This window comes from Neophocaena asiaeorientalis, unplaced genomic scaffold (genome assembly GCF_003031525.2).
Source record: "Neophocaena asiaeorientalis asiaeorientalis breed wild unplaced genomic scaffold, Neophocaena_asiaeorientalis_V1.1 scaffold433, whole genome shotgun sequence".
Lineage (NCBI taxonomy): Eukaryota > Metazoa > Chordata > Mammalia > Artiodactyla > Phocoenidae > Neophocaena > Neophocaena asiaeorientalis.
The window spans coordinates 1,479,976-1,496,239 of NW_020175040.1; the positions used below are offsets into that span (position 1 = coordinate 1,479,976).

The 16,264-nt window shown below is 42.9% G+C and overlaps 1 protein-coding gene across 5 annotated transcripts in view; it reads right to left on the reverse strand.

Moving 5' to 3' along the window:
• Positions 1-16,264, reverse strand: part of CNBP (CCHC-type zinc finger nucleic acid binding protein) — a 50,395-nt gene that overhangs the window by 10,069 nt on the left and 24,062 nt on the right. For 4 of the 5 annotated variants that reach the window (XM_024763339.1, XM_024763338.1, XM_024763336.1 and 1 more), the window contains exon 1: positions 3-159. The exons of the other annotated variant lie outside the window; for it this stretch is intronic. The gene's annotated coding sequence lies outside the window, so the exon portion shown is untranslated. Of the gene's footprint in view, positions 1-2; positions 160-16,264 lie in introns of those variants that run through there. 5 annotated transcript variants of the gene reach the window in all.

The following is a 16,264-nucleotide window of genomic DNA, read 5'->3' on the forward strand; positions in this document are numbered from 1 at the left end:
ACCTTCGGCGTCGGAGGGGCCCGCAGCGGCGGAGACTCGGACGCAGGCCGAGAAGGCGGCTCGCGAGGCAGCGGCTGTTTATTTTCAGGGTCCTCGCCTGCGCCACACGCGGGTCTGCACACGGCCCCACACACGCCGCTGCGCACGGCTCTCCTCCGCCTCGCCCACGCGGCCAATCAGCGCGCGGGGCTCGGCCGTCCAATTAGGGCCGCCTGTGGGGAGGGCCGCCCCGCCCGACGCGGCGCGTCGGGCGGGGCTCTTCCCCTAATCGCGCGGCCCTTCCCGCCGTGCCCCGCGTGAGGCCTTCCCGCCCCGAGACCCAGCCTCTCTGGATCGGGGATGTCGGCGTCCTGGCTCGGCGACCGTTCTGGCAGCAGCGCCGAGGGGCGCCGAGATGGGGGTCTCAGGGAGGCGGCTGTGGTGCGCGTGGGGCCGGGAGGCCTCCTCCCGGTGGAGGGCTCCGGAAAGCGTGTGCCCGCGGACCCTGAGCTGGCGCGGCCGGAGCCCGGCCCCACTTCCGGGGCCTCTGGGTTTGGGGAAATCGGACTGCCCAGTCACGCAGGTGGCCGTGGCTGCGTGGGCCTGAGATTCGTTTGGGTTTTTCTGCGGCCCAGGCAGAGCCCCGGAGGCCTCGCAGCTCCCACTTGCAGGACTGACAACACCCCCTTTCAAATAAAAGTCCCTCACTGGGGAGCGGTCGGGGGTGGAAGGACGGCCCGCGACCTCGGTCCCAACACCCTTGTCACCGGAGGAGCATGTCATGAGTGACGTTCCCTGCGACAGGAGGGCCACCCGGCCTGGGCTGTCACGGTCCCGAAACGCCTTTAGATTTTCTCCAAAAGACATTGTATATATAGCATAGATATCCTGTCATGGAGGAATAAAGTCAAACTGTTCAGTGGTAAACTCAGAAGTTACAGAATTTTGTGTCCCATTTGGGAATGGCCTTTATTAAAAACATAAGATTTTTTAAAAAGTAAGAGTCCCCAGTCTCTTGAGCCCTCAAAGGCCCTAAAATCACTTCAGTCTCATACTAAACTTGGCGTGATCTTGAGGTTAGTCTGCGGCCCATGTTGCCTGATGCATGCATGGCAGGAGTGTATTTTTCATTCTTTTAATGACTTACACTTGGAAAGTAAGCGCTCCTATCATTTGTTATTAAGATGTTAAAACTGGGATGATAAGACCTTGTTTGTAGCGTTAGTTCCGCAGGTGGCTGTGTAGACTTGAGCTATTCATTTGCCCCCGGTTTCACCTCATTTGAATCCTAGTCGCAAGGCTGTATGGCTTCTTAAATCATGTTGTGAGGAGGTAGTATAGCAGAGTGGTTAAGAGCTCAGATGCTGAGAGTCAGGGTTAAACCTGATTCAAATCAATTATTGTAAAGCATTTAGCAGGTTGTGTTCAACGTAGTGCTCAAGAGAGGGTAGCAATTATCAGAATGGATGGACTATTTTAAGGGCCAATGAGTTTTTTTTTAACTGTTGTTAATCAAGGCAATTTAAAGTAAAAATATTTTAAAATTAAGTATGAAAAGTCCCCATTTCCAATAAGACTGAGTTGCCTGGCACTTTACGCATTAAGTTACAACGCCAGAGTGACCAATAATAAAATGGTATTTTGTGCTTACATCGTTTTATTACCTAGAAGCTTATACAGCTTCATGGACTTCCCCTCCCTAACTGCTGAATCTTTATAATATCTTGAGGTAAGGCGTAGTGTGGTAATTGCAGACACAAGTAGTGATTTCCTAAGCCCTAACAGTGAGTCAGTGCAACACAAGAGCCTATGTAGGAAGTCCAGCCTGGGTGCCTCCACGCCACACCAGGAGAATGAATTAAAATTGTCGTAGGAACCATAAATTAACATTTTCTGACGTGATTTTTGTTTACCATTCCAACCACAGTGCTACGTAAAATATCTGCTATTCATTATAGACGCAGGGACTGAATGTTCCTAATATTAAAAAATACACTTAAAAAAAAAAAGGTGGGTGGGGCTTCCCTGGTGGCGCAGTGGTTGAGAGTCCGCCTGCCGATGCAGGGGACACGGGTTCGTGCCCCGGTCCGGGAAGATCCCACATGCCGCGGAGCGGCTAGGCCCGTGAGCCATGGCCGCCGAGCCTGCGCGTCCGGAGCCTGTGCTACGCAACGGGAGAAGCCACAACAGTGAGAGGCCCGCATATCGCAAAAAAATAAAAATGAAATAAAATAAGGTGGGTGTGAAATAAAGATATTAGACATAATGTTCTTCTGTAGGTTTAAAAGACTTAAGTAGAGGAATGGAAACGTAATGTGGTCTTTGCTGTTTGGCTCTGGGAGGAACAGCTAATGGCTCTTCTCTACCTGGCGTCCAGCTTTCCGCAACGACTACTCTCTACCTGGCGTCCAGCTTTCTGTAATGACTATTATTAATAGAGCCAGTCTGGTCATGAGGCATTCTGACTGACCCAGAGAAGGTCTGGGATGGAGCTGAACTACAATGACTCGTGTTGCGTGGGTATGTGCCTCGGTACACCTGTTTCACTAGCGATGTTTGAAAATCAAGGGAAAAGGCCACCCCACTCAAAAGATAAGCTGCCAAGTGTATTTGAAGGAAGAGGCTCCTATTACGTTTCCCTCCCCTGGAGATGTATTTTATCCCCTCCTGCCCTCCAATGTTCAGTCTAACCCAGGGTATTGTGCGCAGCATTGCAGGGGTTACAAAGGTGAGTTAAGACACAGACCATGCCCTTGAAGATCTTGCAGGATGACACGGGCCAAAAGAAGTATTCAGTGTCCTCAAAGGACCAGCTAAAATGCTGTGATTCAGCATGATTCAGGATTCTTTCAAATGAGTGCCAGTTGAGCAGCAATATCTGCCGACTCCTAATTTCTGCCTAAAAGGCCTGACTGTCCAGCACAGGCCTTAGATCCTGCTGTTAAATGGAGATGATACTGTGTATATCCTTCTAAACCCTTCCATGCCAACAGGGAAATAGTCTCTGACTTTGCTTGGAAAGTATGCAACTAAGGTTAAGGAGGATAAATTGTTTCCACCTCTCATGTCGGCTTCTAAAGCAGAAACATAGCTTACTAAGCTAAATCCTGAAATAGGAAGCAGTTATACAGTACTAATAATAGCTAATAGGTGGGCTTCCCTGGTGGCGCAGTGGTTGAGAATCTGCCTGCCAATGCAGGGGACACAGGTTCGAGCCCTGGTCTGGGAGGATCCCACATGCCGCGGAGCAACTAGGCCCGTGAGCCGCAACTACTGAGCCTGCGCGTCTGGAGCCTGTGCTCCGCAATAAGAGCGGTGCGGTAGTGAGAGGCCTGTGCACTGTGATGAAGAGTGGGCCCTGCTTGCCGCGACTAGAGAAAGCCCTTGCACAGAAACGAAGACCCAACACAGCCAAAACTAAATAAATAAATAATAAAAATAAAGGAATTCCCTTAAAAAAAATAGCTAATAGGTAATATAGAGAGAGTTCTTGTTACAGTGCCTGGCATAAAGTAATTACTATAAAGTATTATCCATCATTATTGTTATTAGCATTATCTACTGAGTGCTTACTATACACCAGGCATTGTTTATAACCTCTTTGTAAGTTTTCACAAAACCCCTGTGAGATAAGTACTTTAATTATCCCTATGGGGAAATAGGTCCAGAGAATTTAAGTAACCTGTCCAAGGTCAGAGAGTAAATAAATGACTGCGCAGGCTTCAAACAAGGGCGGCTGAAGTGCTTCACACAAAGCTTCCAGCCTCCCAGTAGTTATTGAGACTGAATCCTGCAATTTCCCATTGACTCCTTAAAGTGACAGAGTGGGGAAGGATAGCTGATGGCAGGGAAAGTATGAAACACTGACTAATCATTTAGTGAGCTTTCCATTGGTTGGCTTCCTCCTCTGTGACCTTATGTTGAAACTATCTCTACTTCTGCAAACTAACTGGTAAAAGAAAAACTTTATCTGCAAATAGTTTAAAAGTTTCAAAATAAAACCACCCATCTTTTTTTTATTAATAGAAAAGTAGATGCATTCATTTTAAAAAAGTACTTTCGGGACTTCCCCGGTGGTCCAGTGGTTAAGACTCCGTGCTACTAATGCAGAGGGCCCGGGTTCAATCCCTGGTCAGGGAATTAGATCCTACATGCCGCAACTAAAAGATCCCGCATGCCACAACTAACAGCCCGCATGCCGCAATGAAGATCCCTCATGTTGCAACTAAGACCCAGTGCAGCCAAATAAATAAATATATTTTTTGAAGTAATTTCATGTCAAGCATCTACGTTATTTAAACCTTGAAATACGTAGTGAATAGCAAGATAATGGTGTGTTTAAATTGTTCCCAAAGAGTATTTTACAAGATGTCTTACGTTGTGTTTTGAGAGAGCATTATACAGTGTAAAATTGGATCATGTAGCTCTCATAATCTATAAACATAATGTAATTGATTTTTAAAGATTAAATTTAAAAATAACTATTATATAATTGGGTGAATTAGGATCTAAAACCTAGAAGGACATTTAGTCTAATCTCATAGTATTTAGTCTCATTTTAAATTTAAATTTAAAGAAGACCTATAGAGTTGCACAGAGTTCCTACAAGTGCTAAAAAGAACTGATGTTTCTTCAGCCATAAAAAAGAAAGAAATAATGCCATTTGCAGCAACATGACTGGACCTAGAGATTATCATATACGTGAAGTAAGTCAGAAAGAGAAAAATACCATATGATATCATTTATATGTGGAATCTAAAATATGACACAAATGAACTTATGTACGAAACAGAAATAGACTCACATAGAGAATAGACTTGTGGTTGCCAAGGGGGAGGGATGCATTGGGAGTTTGGGATTAGCAGCAAACTGGTATAGATAGAATGGATAAAGAACAAGGTCCTCCTATACAGCACAGGAAACTATATTCAATATCCTGTGATAAACTATAATGGAAAAGAATGTGTGTGTGTATATATATATACATATATATATATATACACACACACACAAACGCACACACATATACACAACAGAAACACTTTTCTGTACAGTAGAAAGTAACACATTATAAATCAACTATACTTCAATAAAATACATTTTTTTAATGTGAAAGAAAACCTGATGTTTTTAATATGAAAACAGGTGCCACCCACATGTCATAAGGGCTGTCAGCTGTGCTTGTGCCCTGATTAGTCCAGTTAAGTGCAGTGGAGGTAAGAAAAGGAGGGCCCAAATCTAATACTATACATTTCTTCATTGTGTCTCCAGCCCTTCTCTGTGGAAATTTACACAAATGGCCATTCTAGTTTATAAATTAGTAACTTATGAGTTTGGCAAGGATGAATCAATAATCAATTTCTCAGTCTTGAGAAATATACTCAGACTTCAATTTAAGAAACATAAACTTTAGACTCTACATTTTCATAAGGACTATGAAAATGTCCTCCAATTATGTATTATAACTACAAAAGAGAATGTCTGAGTTTATACCTGGCTGAAGAATGGCTTTTAGGTAATTAAATATTACAGTTACAGCTAATGTTCCCTTTAACCATCCCCACCCCAAGTCCCACTTCTTTCTCTTCCTCCCAATATCATGCAAATGGTATATATCCTTCTGGTCCATTTTTTATATTACATAAATAAATGTATGTATACATTAAATGTATAAACTTGGGCAGACTATTTAAATATAAAATTTTTATAAATATGTAAAATTTATAATATATTGTATTATATATTCTGTAACATATATTACCATATGTATAAATTATATAAAATTTATATATAATCTATAATATGAAGAATTTAATTATATAAATATAGGTTTATATAATTTTTATATATGGTTTATATATATCAAACAATACCTACATAGTATCATATCTATCTGCTTACTTGTTTGTGTTCCCTTCCAAGAACCTAAGAGCTGCAAGGCAGGGACTTTGTCTTGCTTTGTCTGTTTTCTGCTATACTTCCAGCTCCTAGAATGGCTCCCTATACATGAAAGGCACTCAAATAGTTGCTGAATGGATAAATATCAATCTTTATCTTGCTTTTTTAATTTGGTATTATGTTTCTGAGATCTGTCTATCCATATAAATGTATATACACACATATATCTGTATTCTTTTCTAGTTCATTATTTTTTACTGCTGTGTATTATAGATATACTATATTTTATTTATCCATTTCCCTAATGGAGGGTATTTATGTTATTTCCACTCTTTTGCTATTATACAATGTTGTAATAAGCACCCCTGTGTACAGGTCTCCTCAGGCACATGTGGGAGTGTTTCTCTACGATATACAAACCCAGAGGAGAGGTGCTGGCAGTGAACAGGCTGTATTTTACGTTTCACTGGTTGCCTGCCATGTGACTCTCAAAGTGGCCATACCAAAGTATACTCCCAGCTGCAGTGGCTAAGGGTGCCATGTTTCTCAAATCTTTGCCAACATTTTATACTGTGAGATGATTTAATTTTTGCCTATCTGATGGGTGAAACATGGGGTCTCTCTTGTTTGTTTGCTTCTATTGACATAACTGTAGATTCACGTGTAGTTGAAAGAAATGATACAGAGAGATCAGATGTACTCTTTACCCGACTTCCCCCAATAGTAACATCTTGCATAATACAATGTCACAATCAGGATATTGAAGTCGATACCGCCCCCTGATTCTGTTCAGCTGTCCTCAATTTTACTAGTACTGTGTGTGTGTGTTGTTTAGTTCTATACAAGTATGTCTCATGCACAGGTCGGTGCATCCATCTCTGAGCTCAAGAGACTGAACGGCTGCAACGTTGAGTTCCTGCAGAACTCAAAGACATGTATGTTATGTATATCTCTTGCGGAGGAACTAGGACTCTATTTTATTGCTGAACTACTGTTTCTTGACTGCTTTTCCTTTATTCTTGCATTCCCTCGCTTCCCTTAAGATCCTTAATTACTGAGACCTGTTCAAGGGCAAGCACTGTGGCCAGGCTTCGATACCAACATGGCTTAGACCCAAACTGGCTTCTCTTATGTCAAGAAAGCCATGCCTGGTTCTGTTTCTCCAGAGACCACCTGCCCTACCTGGTTACACAATCTTCAAGCATTACAATTAAAGCTGCTGTGAACATTTGTGTAAAGGTTTTTGTGTGCACATGTTTCCACCCGGTATCTTGTCTTTTTCCCACATCACAGTGAGGCTGAACATACTCCATACATTTGTAGGCCATTCAAGTTTCCTCTTGTGAGAAAGGCTGAGTTGCTCATTTTTTCTATTTTGTTGTTTACCATTTTCCTACTGACTTGAAAGAGTTCTTTATATGTTCTGGACACCAATCCTTTGTCAGTTATACGATGTTGTGCTTACTGATGGTTTAGTGATAACTGTTTCTCAAAGTGATGTAAAGAGTCGGAATTGATAAAAGAATTTCTGAAACTTGCATTTGGATGAAGGGACAGAGGGGTTTCATTCAGGCTGCCCACACTGCGTTTGCGGAGACGGCTGCCCTCTCCCCAACGCTCTGTAGCACCACCTTTGCCTCTGTTATATGCCAACTATATGTTTTAATGGTGGCATGCAGGATGCCAGCCAGACAGCATCAAAGCCTCTGCCTGCTGCAGGGCAAACACCAGGCATCCTTACGTTTGCTTTTAACAAACGCATTCAGACGCGTTATTGCATCACAAACCCATGCTTCTCAGCATTTCGACCCTCGGAAGCTGCTGACTTCATGATGTACTTTCTTCACGATGCTGCCATTTTCTCCAGCGCTGCAGCCGGAATTTACAATCCTGACTCACCCTCCAGCCAGCCACCGAGAATGCTGATTATTCTGGTATGGTCAGTGCTCTCAAAGTGACTTTGACAGGGGAAATAGCTCCTGGACAAGCCCAAGCCAGTGCAACCTCAGGTAACAGGGAGGCCTCTTCTTTCCTGACTCTCATCTGCTCAGCCTCTTGTTCTTTCTGCCTTGGCAGATGCAGAAGCCACGCTCCTGCAATCCTGGCCAGAAAGCTGCAGACTGTACGAGCTGGCAGAGCCTGCACTGTCCGAGCTCAGAGAGTTGTCTTTCCCATCAGCACCGAAGTCCCGGCTGGGGGTGCAGCACCCACAGTGCAATGGTCTGTAGAACTGAGTTACAATTCCAAATTCAGTTTGCATTTCGATAGATTACCTTATAAAACATTCACTCACCAAAATTATCTTGATTATCTTTTATGCACATTGCGGTTCCCCAAATTGCCAATGGAGAAACTGATACACAAAGTTTCTTACAATTTCCCCTCAACCCATAGCAAAAACATAAAGGCAGGTAATAGGATTTCGAGGAGCATGAACTCTATACCTATAAAGTGTTATACCAAATAGATATTAAAGAAAAGAAGCTTTGGATATTCAAAGGTCTGTGGTGAAGGCCAAATAGTTATAATATATGAAAATGCTTTGCAAATTCCACACTGTTTTACCAAGGTAAACTGTGATTAAGATCAATTTCTGTTAGCCTGACACATGTCATGAAATTCTTTTTCTAGGGCTTCCCCGGTGACGCAGTGGTTAAGAATCTGCCTGCCAATGCAGGGGACACGGGTTCGAGCCCTGGTCCCAGAAGATCCCACATGCCACGGAGCAACTAAGCCCGCTCGCCACAACTACTGAGCCTGAACTCTAGAGCACGTGAGCCACAACTACTGAGCCCACGTGCTGCAACTACTGAAGCCTGCACACCTGGAGTCCGTGCTCCGCAACAAGAGAAGCCACAACAATGAGAAGCCTGTGCACCGCAACGAAGAGTAGCCCCTGCTCGCCGCAACTAGAGAAAGCCTGCACACAGCAATGAAGACCCAACAAAGACAAAAATAAATAAGTTAATTAATTAAAAAAAGAAATTTTTTTTCTACACTGATTTATTACAAGTAAAGAAAATATTCTGGACACATGAATAAGCAATCATAGTATTTCTCTTGCATTTGAAGAATGATTGGAAGTAATTTTTCCCTTTATTTAGGGGTTGGTTTCCTCATTTAATGCAATAAAAGTTCTCTGGGGACTACAACTGACTCTAAAAGTTACTGGTGCTGAAGATTTATCCAAAATGAAGTCTACTTTGAGTGGCACAGAATTCAAAGACAGCTCTGGACCAAACTGAAGTGAGTGGTGAATTCGATCTTTTCTGTGCTTCCTCCTTTCTTCCTTTTGGACACTTCAAATCCACATCTAGTTTCCTAGGGATTTCCTGAGTTGACCACGGCCACTTTCTTCTCTCTTCCAGGTTGACCAGCCCCATTCCATCAGGGACTGTCATTTTATCAACCCACGCATGCTACGATAATAATCACCTCATTTACATAGCATTTCATAGTTTGCACATAAAAATTCAGTCAGAATTTATTGTGAGATTATTACGTGCCACACTCTGCTGGGCAGTTCCACCTTTGTTACATTATTTAGTCATTTGTAATCTTATTATCTGAACCTATGAAGTTTTTTTAAAAAATAAATTTATTTATTTATTGGCTGCATTGGGTCTTCGTTGATGCACGGGGGCTTTCTCTAGTTGGGTGAGCAGGGGATACTCTTTGTTGCAGTGAGCGGACTTCTCATTGTGGTGGCTTCTCTTGTTGCGGAGCATGGGCTCTAGGCACGTGGGCTTCAGTAGTTGTGGCGTGCAGGCTCAGCAGTCATGGCTGGCGGGCTCCAGAGAGCAGGCTCAGTAGTTGCGGCGCACGGGCTTAGCTGCTCCGCAGCATGTGGGATCTTTCCGGACCAGGGATCGAATCCATGTCGCCTACATTGGCAGGTGGGTTCTTAATCACTGCGCCACCAGGGTAGTCCTGAACCTATGAGGTTTAGAAATCTCATAGGTTCAAGCACGACCTCTCTAGGTGGGATCTAGATATTTAAGTAGGAGGCATTAGCACCCTAATGTTTTTCACAGCGAGAGATGCCTGGATGCTTTAGGTGGTATATGACAGGGCATCAACTAAAATTGCGCTGTATGGTAATAAAGTGTCATCTCAAGGAGGAAGCCTCAGTTTGGTGCTTACCAGCCTTTAACTCCTCTGTGACACTTCACCTACCCTGTGTTGAGTAGCCATCTTGGATGTTATCATTTTATTGTGATAACACAATATACAAGTTATGCTCTTTTCTCACTTGTACAGTAGGGTCTCCTCTTTTTTTTTTTGGACATACACACATCGATGTTTTATTTTATGGCTGAACCATCTGAGAGAAAGTCGCAGATCTTGTACATTGTTTTTATAGAGATTATAATTGACATATAACGTTATATTAGTTTCAGGTATACACCACAGTGATTCCATATTTGTATATATTGCAAAATGATCACCACAAAAGTCTAGTTAGCATCCTTCACCACAGTTACTCATTTTTTCCTTGTGATGAGAACTTTTAAGACCTATTCTCTCGGAGGGGTAAATTAGGAGTTTGGGATTAACACATACACACTACTATATATACATCAGATAACCAACAAGGACCTACAGTATAGCACAGGGAACTCTACTCAATATTTTGTAATAACCTATAATGGAAAGGAATCTGAAAAAATAGATCTATATGTACGTATGACTGAATCACTTTGCTGTATACCTGAAACTAACACAACACTGTAAATCAATTTTACTTCAATAAAAAACAAAAAACACTTCATACCAAAAAAAAAGACCTGTTCTCTCAACAACTTTCAAATACGCAATACAGTATCATTAACTATATTCCTCATGCTGTACATTCTATTCCCAGGACTTATTTATTTTATAACTGGAAGTTTGTACCTTTTGACCCCCTTCACTGATTTTCACCTACCCAACCCCTCACAACCCAGCAACCACCAATCTGTCCTCTGTTTCTATGAGCTTGATTTTTTTTTATTTCCACATATAAGTGAGATCATATGGTATTAGTCTTTCTCTGGCTTATTTCACTTAGCATAATGCCCTCGAGGTCCATCCATGTTGTTGCAAATGGCAAGATTTCCTCCTTTTTTACGGCTGAATAACATTCAGTGGTTTACATGTACCAAAATTTCTGTATCCATTCATCTGTCAAAAGACACTTAGGCGGCTTCCAAAAGTTTCCACTTAAAATAAGAAAAAAATGTGAGTTAATCTAAAAATAAACATGAAGTAAATAAGAGCAGAGGAAGTACACAAATGTGAAGAGTCAAAAGGATAGGTGGATGTGACAAAAGGGAGTCACGGCTGTGCCAGTGGAGCCAGTGTGGAAACCTAGTGAAATCCAAAGGACCCGTCTATCGGCGGAGGAGGAGAGGAAAGTACCCAGGGCAGCATCTTCAGAGCCTGTCGCCTGGCCTGGGGTCTGCTTTTGGGCTCTGACGGGCCTTCAGGGTCCGCTGTCAGAATAATCTGTGTGATAATCAAGGTGGAAGAAAAGAGCCTCAAGAAATACACTACTGCCAATAAACGTAAAACCCAAGATTTTCTTGAATATGGCAAGAAAGCTGTTGAAGAATCAACACAATGGTCAGCTATCCTGGAGGACTGACAATGTTTTAGATTGAGGGGAAAATAAGAGGACAGAACCAAGTTCCTGCTGCTTCCGTCTTCTGTGTGCAGAGTCTTCAGACAGAAGAAGCTGGAGCAGGGCTGGCGCTGGGGCACTCGAATGTCTGCAGACGTGCAGGTCCACCAGCTTTTCCTGCTGCCTTGCTCTTAGGGGCAGCTGTCTGCAGGGCTGTTGGGTGGGGGTGGGGAGGGGGTGAAGTGTTAGCAGAAGGGACTTTGGAGAGGTCCAGCCCCTGCATGTCGTGTATGTCTAAAAATCCAGTGTAGGTGGTAGGTGGAAGGTCTTTTTAGCCATAGGCGCCATCTCAAGTGCAGAGCAACAGACTCACTCTGTGTGTGTCTGTGTGTGTGCTCACACACACACTCCTGCATGCAGCACCTTACACGCCCTTAATGATTGGAAGATTGGAAGAAAAACACAGACGGTAAAACCCCCTCTCAAGATAAACAACCCCAAGCGTGTTGACTGGGCCTCAGGGGGATCTAAGACCCCACTGGAGGTGAAAGTTGTCTTTGATTTCTGGTTTTTATTTCCTTATCACTCCCTTTCCCCTTCCTTACTATTATCTTTCCAGTACTCTTAGGTAGTGGCCCCAGCTGAATAGAGCCAATAAATCACTTTCCCGGGAGAGGTTAGGGGACATTAGCCAACAGTCTTAGCTTTTCCAGGGTTTCATCCATGGGTCCTTCTTGGAGACCCCATTAAAGTCTTTGTGGTAGATTTCACAGAGAGGCTAGCAAATACAGTCTCCTCAAGGCTGTTCACATCATAACCACAGACCCTTACCTACTTTCTTCTCCTACCATCTTTTAAGACCTTTATACATTCTTCCATAAAGGACAGAACTTTGGGTTATTATATAGGGACATAAACAATAAAACTGTAGTTTAAGATCTGCAATAGGGAAAAGAAGAGAATTCCGAAAAGTCAAATCATAGGAAGTTTCGGAAAACACACGGCTTAGTTTCATTACATGATTCTAAACTGTAGACCCTCCAAGGTCAAGGGGAGGCAAGACGTGACTAAGGTTTACAGTAGCAGCTCCTAGCAGAGGCCTACAGGGGATCGTTACGGAGTGCACGAGGACTGTCCTCGTCCACACCACTCCTGAGACTGCCCAAACTGCCCGTGATCCTCAGAGCCAGCATTTCTCAGATCTCACTAGAAAGTTGCTAAGACAAGGCATCTTCCACAGGCTTTTCCTGTTTCCTAAGTACCTCCCAACACCATTCCGGTGACAACGTCACTGGCATGGATTTTATGCTGCCTTTGCGATGATACAGCAGACAATGTGGAATCTCCAGAATTGATATTAATACAAATAGTTTTTAAATGGAACCACCACACAAAGGGAAGGCTGACACTTACCTCACCAGAGAGGGTTGTGAGTTTAGAATAATGTATGTCAGAAGCGCTTTTTACACTGTAAAGTGCTATCCATTTATTAGTTATTACTGGAATATCAGAAAACAACCCACAGGACCTTACAAAGAGTCATTATTCCAGGTCATTTTTACTCTCTATAACAAAGCACCGATTCTCCAACATTTGTGGTCAATTAATCATTTTGGCAAAAATACCTCAAGACTTGCCATCTCGTTCACTCTTACCATCCAATCCAAGACTTCTATGAGAATAAGTGGGAAGAATAGAGCTATTTTTAATATCCAGATATGCTATAAAAGTCACCCTTTTAGGTCTTCCCTGGTGGTGCAGTGGTTAAGAATCTGCCTGCCAATGCAGGGGACACAGGTTCAATCCCTGGCCCGGGAAGATCCCACACGCCACAGAGCAACCAAGCCCGTGCACCACAACTACTGAGTCCGCACGCCTATAGCCCATGCTCCGCAACAAGAGAAGCCCCACCGCAGTGAGAAGCCCGTGCACCTCAATGAAGAGTAGCCCCCGCTCGCCACAACTAGTGAAAGCCTGTGCACAGCAACGAAGAGCCAATGCAGCCAAATATAAATAAATAAAATAAATTTTTTTAAAAAGTCACCCTTTTATAGTATACAGTTCACTGGGTTTCAGTACTTTCACAAAGCCATGCAACCATTACCTAATTCCAGACATTTTTTTTTAGGGCAGCTTTAGGTTCAGAGCAAAATTGAGCGGAGAGTACAGAGCTCCCACATCCCTGCTCCAGAAATACTGGCAGCCACCACTCATCTCACTATCTCCCTAGTTCTGCCTTTTCCAATGTCCGAGAGTTGGAATCATACAGTTTTGTAGCCTTTTCAGGTGGGCTTCTTTCACTTAGTCATATGCATTTCCGTTTTCTCCACAGATTTTCATGGTTTGATAGCTCCTTCCTTTTTCCTGCCAAATAATATTCCATTGTCTGAATGTACCACAGTTTATGTATCCATTCATTTACTGAAGGATGTCTTGGTTGCTTCCAAGTTTTGGCAATTATAAATAAATCTGCTATAAATGCCTATGTGCAGGTTTTTCTGTTGACATAAATTTTCACCTCCTTTGGGTAAATACCAAGGAGTATGATTGCTGGATCATACAGTAAGAGTATGTTTAGTTTTGTACGAGTCTGCCAAACTGTCTTACAAAGTGACTGTACCATTTTGCCTTCCTACCAGCAATGAGTGAGAATTCATGCTCCAGGTCCTCGCCAGTGTTGTCAGTCTTTGGTTTTTGGCCCTCTGACAGGTGTGTAGTGATATCTCATCACTGTTTTTAATCTGCAGTTCCCTGATGACGTATGACGGTAAGCATCTCTTCACATGTATACTTGCCATCTCTACATCTTCTTTGCTGAGGTGCTTGTTCAGCTGTTTTGCTCTTTTTTTTTTTCTTTTTTCGGTACACAGGCCTCTCACTGTTGTGGCCTCTCCCGTTGCGGATCACAGGCTCCGGACGCGCAGGCTCAGCGGCCATGGCTCATGGGCTCAGCCGCTCCGCGGCATGTGGGATCTTCCCGGACCGGGGCACAAACCCGTGTCCCCTGCAACGGCAGGTGGAGTCTCAACCACTGCACCACCAGGGAAGCCCTCATTTTTAAATTGAGTTGTTCCTTTTCTTATCGTTGAGTTTTAAGCGTTCTTTGTATATTCACAATATTTAAAAGTTTCTTTGAGATTTCTTCTTTAACCCACATGTTATTTAGAAGTGTGTTGTTTAATCTCCAAGTATCTGGGGGGGGGCGGGCTTTCCAGATCTCTCTTTGTTACTCATCCCTATTTTAATCCCACATGGTCTGGGAGTAGGCTGGCACCATCACGTGGCCACCCCGGGTTACAGGGCAGAGTCATGGCCCTGAGTACTAACATCACTGAACCTGCAGCATCTGAGCTGAGTCTGACTATAACTTTAATCTGGAAGGATTAATCATCTAAAAAAAAAAAGTCCAAATCTCCACCTCTCTATGTTTTAAACTGATTTATACAATTGAAAATAAAAGGCTCAGTGTTCAGTAAAGGAAAACTAAGCAGATTTCTGTTTAACAAACCATGGCCTAAAGGTACCAAGCCACGCGGATTGGCGGTAGACTCTCCTGAATTTTTTTACTGTGGTGAAATATACTTAACATACAATTTACCTTCTCAACCATTTTTAAGTGTACAGTTCAGTGGCATTAAGTACACTCACGCTGTTGTGCATCCATCGCCACCATCCAGCTCCACAACTTTCTCATTTTCCCAAACTGACGCTCTGTCCCCACTGAACACTAACTCCCCCCTCCCCCTCCCCCAGCCCGTGACACACACACACCCCCATCCTCCTTTCTGTCTCTATGGATTTGACTGCTCTAGGGACCTCATGCAAGTGAATCATACAGCATTTGTCTTTTTGTGACTGGCAGAATTTCCTTTCTTTTAAGTCTCCATCTGAATTGTTATTTCTCCATTTTGTTTCAAATTAAAACTACAGCAGTACAAATCAGTCCTGATTTAGCAAATGAACGTGCTGTGTGCAGCTGACCTAAAGACAGGGTAACCACCGTCTCCAGAGGCTGCTGCCTTTGCAAGGATGGTCATTTGCACAAGGAGCTCAAACCTCTCTACTGACCGTGGCTGAGAAGCAGCAGAGCATTATTTAGTGTTCTTTGCCAAAAGAGAATCTAAATTGTGCTGAATCAGAGCAACTATAAACATTGCTTGCTTTTAGATATTTCACTTTATCAGGCAGGCTCAGAGATAATCAGCCTGTGTCCTGGAACTGTGCTTCTGAGAAACAGATACAAATGAGTTGGCAGAGTCCATAAGCAAAATATTTCAGGCCCTCCTAATCTAGGACAAGCCAACTAACATAAACCGTGGTTTGTATTATACAAATCTTTATAAAAGGCGAGCATTAACTGGTGCAAGGAAATTTCTAGTCTATAGAAAATGGCAACATATAAAGCGGTTGATGATTTATTCTTGTACTTTAATACTTTACTATATATACTTTTTCATATAATATTTTCTAAGTACCATAATTTTATCACCTCTTCCTATTGTAAATTTATCAAACTGAAAAGTCAAAGCAATAAATGCTGGTGCATCTAGAAAAAAATCCAACTGCTTTCTTACATTGTATCACCATAAAAAATGCGGTTATAGTCTGTATGTGTAAGTATATATGTTGCATATTTATATTATTATGAAGAGTGTAAATATATATTTATGTATGTGTATATATGTAAAATTGCATGGTATTTACTGGTTTTGACCAAATTTAAAAGATGGCCTCCAGGCTTCCCTGGTGGCACAGTGGTTGAGAGTCCGCCTGCCGATGCAGGGG